Genomic DNA, 13,727 nt, shown 5'->3' with positions numbered 1-13,727 from the left:
AAAAATAAGTGAAAAATAATTATGTCATTTTTAATGTTAAGTATTTTTTAGACATATGATCATATTATTCAATAAAAATGAAGTGCCATTATCTTAACATTTTTAGCACTATAAAAATAAAAAAAGTTTCACTCAAAGGCAAAAATATACTAATGCATTTTTAAAAAAAAAGTTTTTTTTTCATTTTACATAAAGACAATGATTTAAAAACACATTTATTACATACCTTAAAAATTAAAATATGTAATAATAACTTGAGATACCAAATGATTATAATTTTGTCTATTGTTGTGCAATATATGCCACCATATTTTATTTTTATAATGAATTTATTCGAATTCTGTTGTAAAACTTTATAAATGCCATATTTCAAAATATTTACTACGATTTTTGTATATACATATGTATATTGTACAATTCGAAGAAATTAACTATTAAAGAAAAAAGGTTGGTTGCATTCTTGGGTAAATCACCCTCTATATAGTATATTTATATATATACTTAATATCTTTTAAAAATGTAATAATATTTTGTTTTTCCTGATCTAATTTTTCTAATTAACTAATCTAAAAATCTAATCTAATTTAACCACTAGAAATAATTTGCCATTTTTTTTTTAACCAGCTCTAACAAGCTGATTGAGACATTTTTTACAGATGATATTTATATGACATGATGAGTACTTAAATACACATTATTAAGTTTAGATAGATTATAATTTTAAATACTTTTTTTAAAACTCTGAAAGTTAAAACTATTTCTTCGTCACTCGCGTCATCTCTCACGCACACAAACACAGTTCATACACAGCATTATTTCATAACATAAAAAGAATTTGAGGATCGGGGTCCCGAGTAATAGGTATCCATTGTTTTGTATGAATGTGAATTGAGTTGCCGTCACTTTATCAGCAGGGCCGCATATACGGAAGAACGATACTATTATTATAGATGTGAACGAACCATTTCCTGTGCGACACAGGTCGTAAAACGACTTCTATTTCAAATAATGTTCAATATTATGTCGAAGAACAACTACAAAGCTACAATATTGTAACACACACTATTGTCGTGTTATACGTATATTATACATTGAATGCCTCACCGTAAACAGTCTACTTTGAAACTTCTAATACAATTTTACAATCTATTGTCTAAAATGAATGTACATTGATATAATAACTGAATAATAGTTCAAGTAAAAATTTGAAATATTAACAACACCTGCCTATTTTATAATTGGATACATAGAAAAAAAAATTGATGCATATTTAAGCCCGAAATCACATTAATATACTCGTCAATTAATATATTAATATTAAAATTTTGATTTTTTTTTTTTAATATTCATAGATATTTATTTTTTCTTCCACATAAATTCGATATGATTTTAGACCTGCATTTTATATTACTCTGTTAAAAATATTTAATGGAGAGATTAAGCTGCAGGTATAAATCCACGGGAATTTCTCATCACTATTACAGATATTAAATGATAAATATAACGCAAATCTCAAATTATATACCTATATTATAAGTTGTAGTATTTTTAACAACGTAGTGTACAGGGTTAGCTATTTAATATATTATGTGCAATATAGGTATAAATAAAAAAATACCGTGCAAATCTATAATATTTCTTAATTCTTACGTCATTGCATAACAATCTACGGATTTTCTTAAAAATATGTATATACACGAACAATACCTATAACGGGCTATATCTGAGTAACACGTATTATATTATCTGTATTAGGATCCCACGAGATGAAACTTTTTTCTTTGTGATATTTTGAAAATTTAAAAATATGGAATAGCAAAATAGGTGTGGGAATAGAAATATTAGGAATTACAAATACATAAAAGGTGTGGCATAGCAGATAATACAGAAAAAAATAATCTTCATGTTAGTAGCAATTATAACGAGACTAAAAAATAATAAATTTACATAAGACATAAATAGAAAATATTATAATTATGCAAATGTAGTAGCTATGTATAAAATATAATATAGATACAATATAACAATGCACTACTATAATCGTTTAAGTTAAGACCAAGTAAAATAAGGAAAATTTTACACATAGCTTTGTGGAAACATATTCTTACGATATTATGGTAATAAAAAAGTCTTAAATTAAACAAAGTGCATCTCATATATTATATTATGGTTGTATAATTGCACATTACATACATATATAATAAAAATATAGGAAAAAAACGACACTCCCATATGTGAAATCACTGAAATGTGTGGAGTGGACTTAACAGTCAAAAATATCATCACTGAATGCCAAAAATACGATGACACGAGAAACCACATATCACAACAAATCGGAGAAGCGCTTGGACCGGACCCCCAATCAATCATGAACATCCTACAATTTATAAAAGAAATTCAGCTATATAACCTAATTTAAGTCATACCATACCTAACATATAAGTTAACCACCTTTGTAAACTAATTGAGGTTAATGTCAAACTAATGGACATAGAAGCCGATTTTTTTTAGATCAATAAAAAAATAAAAATATAATATAAATTACGAAACTGAAATAATAATTTTTCTTTAACACATAAAATAAAATATTTAGCATAAAAATAGCCATAATAGCCCTGTTTTATTGATATGTAAATATGTTCATGGATTTTTAAAACAATTTGTTAGTATATTGTAAACATTAAATAGTCAAATTTTAAATGTTGAGTAAATAAGTTACAACAAGTTTTGTTATTATTATTATTATTTGTTCAGAACGTTTGCTATTTTTTTGTTATTATCTCGTAATAAAATCAACAGTCAACTTTCTATTATCAAAGGCTTCATGTTACATTTTTTTCTTTTTCTTTTTGTTGGATCATGAGTCCTGAATATTTATTATTTATCCGTAAAATAAATATCTTCTAAGGGAACAAAAAGTGATTTTGACATAACTCATATTCATAATTTTTTTCATCTAAGCACTATAATGGTATGTTATTGTTATTTTTGATACTATAGGCATTTATTACTTATAATTATAACAAATCAATAGCTACATAAAATTGATGCCAGTATATATATTATGTATAAGTATTCAAATAACAATTTAAATACGAGCTTAGTGCTTGCCGCTTGGTGCTCCCATTACATCACGCTCTCCAAATATTTGCAGTGGACTTTTACGTATACCGTATACTATTTTACTCAATGAAAAATTAAAATAGGTCATTGTTTTAAGTCTTCAAAAAATAGCTGACTTTTACAATAGTTGTAGGATTTTAAAGGTTTTAACATACAATGTTCAAATAAAGGGTTCCATTTGATGGTCTTCATTTTTAACCTTGGATTTTGTGTCTAATTCCATGGAAAATAATAGTATCTAATACCACTATATCAAATTTCCAACATCAATCATTTTTTAGGAATATCTTATGTACGAAAAATAACTCATATTGGTAAGTAATAGTAAAAATATATGTTCAATGTTCATATATCATAATATATTATGAAAAGCACTTAAAATAATTTCATAGAAATCAAAATTCATCCCAAAACATAGTTTCATATTTCAGTTGGAATTTAAAATAAAATGAGAATACGAAAAGAACCATAATCAATAACCAATATTTTATGTAACAGACTTATCTAGTTAAATATTTATACAATTCTGAATATTTTCTTTTCAGTTTAATGTTTAAATATGTTATTTACAATAAATCATGGAACTAATCAATAATGTATAAAAAAAAAGTATAAGAAAGGATACAACAAAATGGTATTTAAAAATGTAGTTAATTATAAGTAATAATACTTACATTATAAATTTCAAAACTTGAACAATTTATTTGCAACTATGTATAGAATTGGCAATCACGGAAAAAGGACATTAAGCCAACCCGAGAGTGTCGTCATGCAAATATATTCTTGGATTTCGTTTAGGTAGTATAATATTGTATCTCAATTTTCTTGAAAACATTATATCCATTTTTGAGTATGTAATTAATATTGAAATGTTTAAGAAATACGTTACTCGTTAGTCACATAGTGTCGGATTATCATTATATAATTAAATTAATTTAGTTTTATGATTTACCTCAAAATTATATAATCATACAATTTAAATAATTAATGATTATGATTAAATTATATCATTAAGTGCATTGATTTTATTTTAGAGTCTATAGAAGTATAGACAATTAGAGGGTTGTCTGCACTTGTCGGCATCACCAGTATTTACAAATTTAAAGTTACGTTACCGGTGTATTAGCAAATCGAATATTTATATTATCGTACGAAAAATACGAATTCATTCCAATTCGTTAGAAACGATACGACTATAAAATATACGTTCTGTTGAAAACCATCTACTGTAGTTGAGTTTTTATTCACGGTACGCAAAAATGCGAGATCATGGGGAAAAAAAATAATCGGAAATCCTCCTCTTGGCATAATATAATATCGAGGAAGGAAAATGGCCACGTTATTCGTTTTACGCGGCACACGGTAATAAAACAAACACACAGTCGTTGAAAAAAATTCAAATAAACAATAATAATCATAAAACAAAAAACCAAAAAAAAACCGGAGGGTTACTAATGCCGGAGCTCGTGTCAGCGGCGTATTGCTTGGTTGCGTTTTATTTTATTTCTATGGTAGGCGCGACGTCGGGGTTTTTGTCGTGGTGTGGTGAACATAATATATAATAATATAATAAAATATACGCGTATATCAACGATCAGGCACCCAAGCGGGTGCGCGTGCATGATTAAAATCTACGACTCCCACGCCCATAACAAGCCGCGACTTTGTCGATTGATCGTATGTACAGACACTAGGTATAGCTAGTGGTTAAGTTATATAGGTTATTCAGTCGTACAGTAACTACTTACAGGGTGATCCACAAATAATGCTCACTCATCCCTCATCTATGTCCTTATTAAATGTGAATATTTTATTAAAATTCCAATTTTTTGTATTCTTATGAATACATAGACATAATTTTTAACATACTCAAAAACTACAGTTCAAATTTCGATTTAAATACATTAGGTTATCAAAATAAATCATTTTTTTAATAATTTATATAAAAAGATATGTTGTTGTTTGAACAAAAATAAAGGATAATATTTATCACCGTCATAGTACATGACATTCCATAAAACGCATATACAAATCTATATAATGTATTAAAAATAAATAGTTTGAAGGAATCCTATACATTAAAATTTCTTGACGAATCACCCTGTATATGAACGATATATTATACTCGTATAAACGTATTTAAACATGAGCTGTAAATAATATTATATTAATTTAAGTTGTCCCTGCCATGCAAATAATTACTCATACACGCGTAATACGAGCAGCGATGCACTTGTTGTGTATGCTCTTAAAATAAAATGTATAAGAGGATGCAACGAGTGCAAGGTGTGGGCGGGTGGTGATGCACAAACGTGGTCACGGTCATCGTCGTCTCTCAATAATAATAAAAAAATATATTATATTTATGTACGCGTAGTACTCGTATTATATACCTACCTGTAAGTGTGGCGGAATACTTATCAAATGTTTAGTATAATAGTACGACACTACGGCGGAAATAGAGTAAAAACATAAACAGTGGCCGGTCGAATCATAACGCGTGTAAGTTATACGATACATCATTTTTAAATACGGGAACGCGCGATCGATGGGAAAAGTTATGAACTATGGACAAAAATATCGTAGAGCGTTTCTAAATATATTTCAGTACCTATTGCATCATATTATAATAGGTATGTTTTTTTAACCCCAATATTCCGAGTCGTCATAATATAGTCTTCGTGTCATATGACATACGCAGAAATCCAATAAATTGGCGGAGAGTCGGTGGATAATCCTTTGCGTCGCATCGCCACCGACAACGAAAACAGTTTAGCGTCTCGAGAGAGCGAGAAGAAACATCCGTTACGGTTGACGGGCGGACAGACTCGGGAAACGCCCGGTCTCCGCTGATGTGGAACGCGCCTTTTTCCGCGATAATAAACGTCTGGGGTCTGGCCAACGATATCCGATCGGAGAATTCATGCAAACGTTAACGGACGGATCGTGTGCGAGAGATACGTATACAATAAAATAATACCGTGTACGAGAGTAGTTCAACACTCCGTTTCAGGAGGGTGTCGTGGGTACTTAAATCTGCAGCAGTGCACGCGACGAAATCGCACACCCGCTCTGCATTACGCATGTTTTATAAATTTTTATAATCGCGTATATGTATATAATATATTGTGTGTAACGCTATAATACCCACGAATCCTTTTCTGTTTTTATCTCCAACACACGAGCCTGTACGCGAACTTGGTGTGACGTATCAATTGCAAAACGAAATCGAATTTTTAATAGTATGCAACAACGAGTAGTCTGTTATACACCAACGGCCGACAAGTGAACAACCGAGAGAATATATTATGATATAGGGTAATAGTCGCACTTCGTTGTCGTCCGGTTAGAATGTTAGATCCATTGTATACAGAGGGGCGTATTTAGTGTTCTCTAGGGGTCTTCGTATAATATGAACATTAAAATTTGTACATGGTGGGGTAGTTCGACGTTATTTTTCTCATATATTACATGTCAGCCCGTCCACAAATATTGTATAATAGACGATATGTGTATATGAGTTCAAAATTTTAGTTATATTTATGTAGTTATACTCAATACTCATCCTTCTGTCAAAACTTTAAAATTTGCATATTAAATTAGTTATAATACTAAATACTTATATATAGGTATATATATATATACCTACGTATTATGCGAGAATATTCTTATTAGAAATTAATAAACAATTATCAAATTTTTGAAATATTTTCATGAAATGCCACTAAAAATCGCGGTTGTCTTATACGTTTTTAACAGATATGAAAATCACAAACTGTTATGACATAATAATTGTTTTATATTGATTTAAAGTAATTAAACTAACTATAAAACTAATAAAAACCTACATAATATTGAATGTAACTCTTTGATGTAGGTAGCTGATATAGGTAATATCAGTGTCGTAACTGATAAATATATACCTAGTAGCCTTTAGATGTTAGATCATTTTTTAGTTTCTATGTGTTAATACATTATAGCCCACTCCGAAAATTATTTCTATGTAATATATACTATTCTATAGTATACGCCACTGTGTAATATATTTTTTTAAGTCGAGGCATGCCGTAAGTACTAAATATATTAAGTACTCATGTCCCATACGCCAAATAACTTTATAGGATTTCAAAAGCTTTATTGAATGATTAACACGTCCATATTACAAATCTATTTATTTAATTTATCCATTATTGAATATATATAATATGATACGACGACCACCAGATACAGCATATATATATATATATGTATATATATATTCCCAAATGTTTATCTTACATAAATAGCTATACTTAAAAAAAAGTATGTATAAATGACTTTTATAAATGGTGTATTATGAAAAATATATATGTAAATCTATAAACATTTCATACCTATTTACCTATTAGACAACATGGTATTAGGTTATTTGTTGGAATCTTTGAAAAGAAATCCGTCGTGAATAACAATAATAATACTTACATAATAATATAATGTGATATGTGTTGTGTTTACAAAAACAAAAAATCGTTGTCCAAACCATAAAGAATCTGACTGATATAATCTATTCCAAAATAATATTGTACCTAGTAAAAGTTACACATCGGCATTCGTATGATTTTACAGAATATTATTTAAAACTTAGACCTAAAAATAGCGACATATTGTTCACTGACTTTTGAAGAAATCATTTTTAGCAATAATATAAAATAACATTAATTTATGTTTTACTAATATACTATACTTCAGGGTCTTAGGCATAGATCCAGAGTGAAGATCTGGGAGAGCCGCCATTCATTTAAACCATATACTTGTACATATATTATCAAATAAATGTTTTCCTTGACCATTTATTTTTATTTGAGAAATATCGTATCCTATTCCAATTTGACTTTTCTTATAATATAATAGGTAAGTATATACAATTTATTTTTTAGCAATTTTAATAATGAAAAATATATGGCTTTTTTAATTCTTTAAAATTAATAAATGGGTAATTCAGTTAATTGTTATAAATTTATAGTATTTTTTCTACAAAATATAAAACTTATATTAAATTCTATAAGTGTTTATTAATTACTTATAGAATATAGATTATATACTTTTGAATACTTCACACCAAATAGCTTTTTAAATACTATGGTTGAACTACATAATTTTTCAAATGTCCTTCAAACAACCAAAAAAGTAGGTAAATATGCGACAAAAAAAATGAGGTGAAAAACATATACTTACAAGATGTAAACAGAAAATTAATTGTATATTTTTTTTATTATTATTTCTTACATAGACAACTATAAAAAAGAATGTGATCAAAAACTGAAAAAAAAATCATTCCATCTATATTTTAGTGACCTTGATTTATAACTATCAACGTGAATTCGTTCCACTGTCATTCACCCACGATGTAATTATTGTCGTTAATATTATGATTACTTTCATTTTTTTTTTTTGACATTTTGGACAAAATCCAACTATTCTATATATATATTATAACCAGCTAGGCGTGTTTATACTTTTATAGTATGTAAACACAATATGACTTAGGACTAGAAATAAACGTACTTTTTTGTAGTAGCTACCTAACCAAATTACATACATATTTTTAGTAGGGATATTAAATTTATAACAATGTCATAACAATATCCCTAACAAAAAGGCAAAAACGAAGTCTAGTCACTCATCAACTAGTTATTATATATCATGTGTGCATATAGAAAATGCCTTTAATATTTCTTTGTAACATATAAATATATGAATCATAGATCACAAGATGATTTAATATTTATGTATATCGTATATACATATGAAAATCAATTAAATATTATAAATACATACAAACTTTTTACTTTACTTTATTTACATAAAAATATTACATTAGCCATTAGGTACATACGCAAACACAATACGCTCGTATACTTTAAACTAAGTGAGTATGCCACAACAATTAAATAACGGAACAAATTGTTAAGGGGGATATTATCTTGTAAATTATTTCCTCTAGATAGCTGTTATTTAATTTTTTTTTTTTTTTTTTGTTTTTTTTTTTGTTTTATTATACAATCTGTAAATATATTTTTACAATGAGTATAAGTGTTGATAAGAAATAGAATAAAAATAAAATAAAAGGGACTGGTGACTTGAGTGAAGAATCCATCCAGCGATGGAACTTCAATTTTTTTTTAATATAACAATGAGTAGTCGATAAATAGTAATCAAATGTTCAGAACAGAATACAAATACATAGATATTATTTATTAGTATTACATTTATATTTTAAATTATATTGTTTCTGATGGTATTATATTTAACAAAATAATTTTAAAATTTAATACAATAATACAAATATAAACTATATTAGTAGGTATGAGATTAATTTACACGCCATTATTTGAATCTTATCTTTATATTATATATATATAATAACAATTAAGAATCATAAACTGCATGTTTTCAAGTATATAGGTGGCTATACCTTACAATAATATATAATACAATATCGGACAGTCTACAGGCACAAGAAACAACTGCATTATTATACATCATTTTTCAAAACTCAAAATATAATTTTATTCCAAACATTGGATATTTTAAGTTAGGAATTTATGAACATTATGCTTTGTTTGAAAGTAGATTATAATTCGTATTAGGTAAAGTTGATTGTGAAAATTATCTACTAAAATTAAAAATAGCCAAATCAATATAGATATCCTGCATTTTACTGAAAAAAAACAACAAATAATGCTATCTTATTATTTATTAAATAACCCAGTAATTATATTTATTCACACATATTTAAAATTGTTTTGTTTTATTATGATTTATGACTTACTAGGTCTATTTTCAATTAGAAAATTATGCATAGAATTCGCACGACATCTATTTACGTTTCGCACGCAAATGTTGTATATCATATTGTTGTAATACGTAACGTAATTATGTTAATGTAATGTTTTAAAAATACATTGTAAAAGTATTTATTTAAATTTTTCATAGAAATAGTGGATTTGAGTTTTACTAAAAAAAAATTGAATTTATAACTTGGAATAAATCGTTAGTATTACGTATACATATTCATAAATTATTCACAGACAAAAATAAGGAAATTATTTAATTCGATATAAATATTGACTTTAAAGTTTAAAGCATTACATAAGAAAAGCTTTGAAATACTAAATAGCCATTATATACTACAGTTATGATAGTATTCTAAATACCAATGAATGGTCACTTTATTATTAAATTATTCAAAAATATATATACAGAGTGTCACGTGAGGATTTACCCATTGTGATATCTCCAGAGATAATAAACATTTCATAAATCTTTTTTTTTTTTTATTAGACAAGGACTACATATATTTTATTTTTTAATTTTATTTATATTTTTGGTAAAAAAGTAAGAAGAAATTATTTTTAATTTTTAATTTTTGGAAAATGAAGATATACCTATTTTATAGTTTTTGCTGAAAATGTTGACCTTTCAACATTATATATTTATTTTATTTTATAATATTTTTATTTTATAGATAAAGTGGCAAAAAATTGTTTTTTATCCAGATGGTGAGTTCCCCTCTACGGCTAATGAGTATATCCTCACGGGACACATTGTATGTACCTTTATAACCAATATATTAATGTTATTAGTTTATATAATATATATAATATAGTAAAGTAATCATTCCTGCAATTACTAATTCCATTCAAATTCCCAATACTCGTATTCCTATTATTTCTAAATAATGGTACAAAGCTGGTTAATAAAAAAAAAATGAAAGAAATTTTCAAAGCTTCTTAGGATAAGAGTATATCAATGAAAATAACTTATTAGTACACTATTATGTACACTTAGTAACTTTAATGGGTATAACCTACCGAATTGTAGTGGAGGAATCTATATAGAAGTGAAATATACATAATCAGTAAAAAGTATAAATAAAATAAATGCCCAGAGTTAGTAAACCAATGAATCAGTGGCGTAGCCAGGGGGGCTAAGGGGGCTATAACCCTCCCCATTGACGGTGTCGACCTTAGAATTTTATCAAGATTAAATATTAATTTTGTGCCATAACAATAATTGAATACAACAATAAATAAAAAAATGAAAAAATGTATACCTATACACATAATTGTAAGTAGTTAATAGTGTGAATAAAAAAAAATATTGCATTTTGTATTTTTTGTATTTTTTTGTGAGACAGCCCCCTCCCCCATACACAATTCCTGGCTACGCCACTGCAATGAATACACATATTATAATAGAAAATTACAAGTGAACGAGTATAAGTAAAATATCATTATGAATACGTGGTATACTATTTTGTGTCATTTCCGCAGCCTACAACAGTAATTTTACATCGCGTGATGTGTTACATCAAATGTACCTAATACAAATTCATGATTTCCTGAGTTGATAAATTAGTTAAATTGGATGCAGTATAGTTTTGGTATTTTTTAGTTGGAGCCTAACAAAACACAATCCTATAGTTTATCACAACGTCACTAGAATATATACTTAAATTAAGTAAAAATATTATCATATAGGTAATATCATTAAAATAATTTAATTTAACTAATGGATAATTAATTAAATAATTGGAAAAAAATGTTTAAAGAGATAAAATCGAAATTTTAAATTTGCTATATTTAATCAGAAATGTTGGAATTAATAAGAGTGTATGTTACTACTATGACAAAATATGTAGGTATAAGGCTATTAGTAGATATATCAAGTATGAACCAATACACAACAATTCAATAGATAAGTACGTCAGCAAAATATTAAATATTAATATATAATATTTTTTATTGTTTCTGATACAAAATGCATTATATTTATGAAAAAAATTCTTACAAAAATATATGTAGATACCTTCATACGGCTCTAAGTTATCCAATTATTCAGTAATTATTACCTTGTCTGATACGAGTAGGTAGATACAATTCATTAGTTAATTTTTATAAATTTTTTTCATATTTTTTTCTACTATTACTTATAATTAATTTGATATTTAAACTTTATACGTTGTAAATTTTTCGTTTTCAATGTATATTGATTTATATAGGTAAAAATGTATTTATTCATTTTGTGGTGATAAAATTCTTATAACTTAAATTACAAATTTTAGTCGAGAAATAAAATCCCTATTTTAAATTAACTATCCACCTAAGTATAGTTGATAACTAGATAGTAAATATCAATTCAATCGGGAAGAATATAATATGCATATAATATAAAATAAATTTAATTTTGTATATATTTTATTATAAGAATATTATAATTATATATACTTAGTGCAAGTTATTCAATTCAAAGAAATTAAAAATACAATCATATACACACTCACTGACAATTCATTTATTTTAGAATCGTCAGTGTTCATCTTCCATTCATCCCTGTGTACGCGAACAAGTAACTAACAATCAATACAGTTTCAGGGTCAAGGACTTTGTAAAGTATTTATGGAAGTTGTCCAAGGAAGTCTAAATAACTCGAGAGTTCACAACTATTTTGCCACTTTTTATTTAAGGAGTTAATTCAAAGTTGTATTTAGACAAACATTAATTAGGTACTTTTCTGGTATAAATTAAATTAATTTTCTTAATTATATAACCAATCAAAATGATATTTTAAATACAATAATATCTGAAATTCTGAAACTTACACGCTTACTTATGTTCACTTCATATTATTGGTAATTTGTTCTTATTTAAATATTAATTTTGGTTATTCAATAAGTTTTACTAAGTCTTAGTATTTCTATAAAAATATAAAATTGTTCAAAAATATTGTTAAAACACAATTATTCGTTCGGCTCCAATAAAATAATAATTCAAGTACTTATTTAACTTGTTAACTTTCCATCTACAAGCAAAGTATGAAAACGTTTCAAAATATTTTCGAAGATTATGCGATAATTAACTATCCGCAGGAGAAGGTATAACGAAAAAAAAAACGGTTAGGTTATAACAGAATTGTAGAAAAGTGTTAAAGTTCATAGTATATGTGTATACTTCATTCACAATTTAATTAAAACTTCATTGCCCAAATATAAATCCGGCTCTGCGAGTAGTATTTAATAATAATTGTATCGGCTTGTTTAAGTACATATATTGGACACTAAGTATAGGTATAAATAACTGTACCTACTATAAACTGGCAATCATCAAACTAATTTATACACGCATAAATCGTGTTTTAAACGGTTTTCCACACTTTGCAACCTTACATTGACCGATTCATCCCTAAAATGCATTCTCACAAGACCAAAATGCGTACCAGCCATTAACCGTTATACCCTTCGATACCTATATATATATAGTTTACAGACGACAACTACCACAAGTGATAAAATCGACCGGTATTGTTATGTGCGGATTATAAATAGTACGTGTAAAATACTTTTTTAGTTACCATATAAAGGTTTTATGTAGGTATATTTAATATATAATATTACTAAATATATTTTATAATAATTTATAATCGTATAATATAATAATTGTCGTTATCATTTGGCATAGTATATGCTATGTACATATAGGTAAACGTAACTATGTAACTATAATATACGCAACTGTATTTACGTGTTAATAGGACTGGCGATTGGGGATGATTGGGGGAGGAAA

At 26.7% G+C, this 13,727-nt stretch overlaps 2 protein-coding genes across 2 annotated transcripts in view; one reads left to right on the top strand and one right to left on the bottom strand.

Moving 5' to 3' along the window:
• The window catches only part of LOC107173095 (uncharacterized), a 29,313-nt gene that overhangs the window by 1,577 nt on the left and 14,009 nt on the right, over positions 1-13,727 (top strand). The window lies entirely within an intron of this gene.
• Positions 1-13,727, bottom strand: part of Fas1 (fasciclin 1 Fas1 domain-containing) — a 68,134-nt gene that overhangs the window by 54,005 nt on the left and 402 nt on the right. The window lies entirely within an intron of this gene.

The sequence above is a fragment of the Diuraphis noxia genome, unplaced genomic scaffold, assembly GCF_037042655.1.
Source record: "Diuraphis noxia isolate RWA-SAM2 unplaced genomic scaffold, SU_Dnox_SAM2 contig0002, whole genome shotgun sequence".
Lineage (NCBI taxonomy): Eukaryota > Metazoa > Arthropoda > Insecta > Hemiptera > Aphididae > Diuraphis > Diuraphis noxia.
This window is presented reverse-complemented; position numbering and strand designations above follow the sequence as displayed.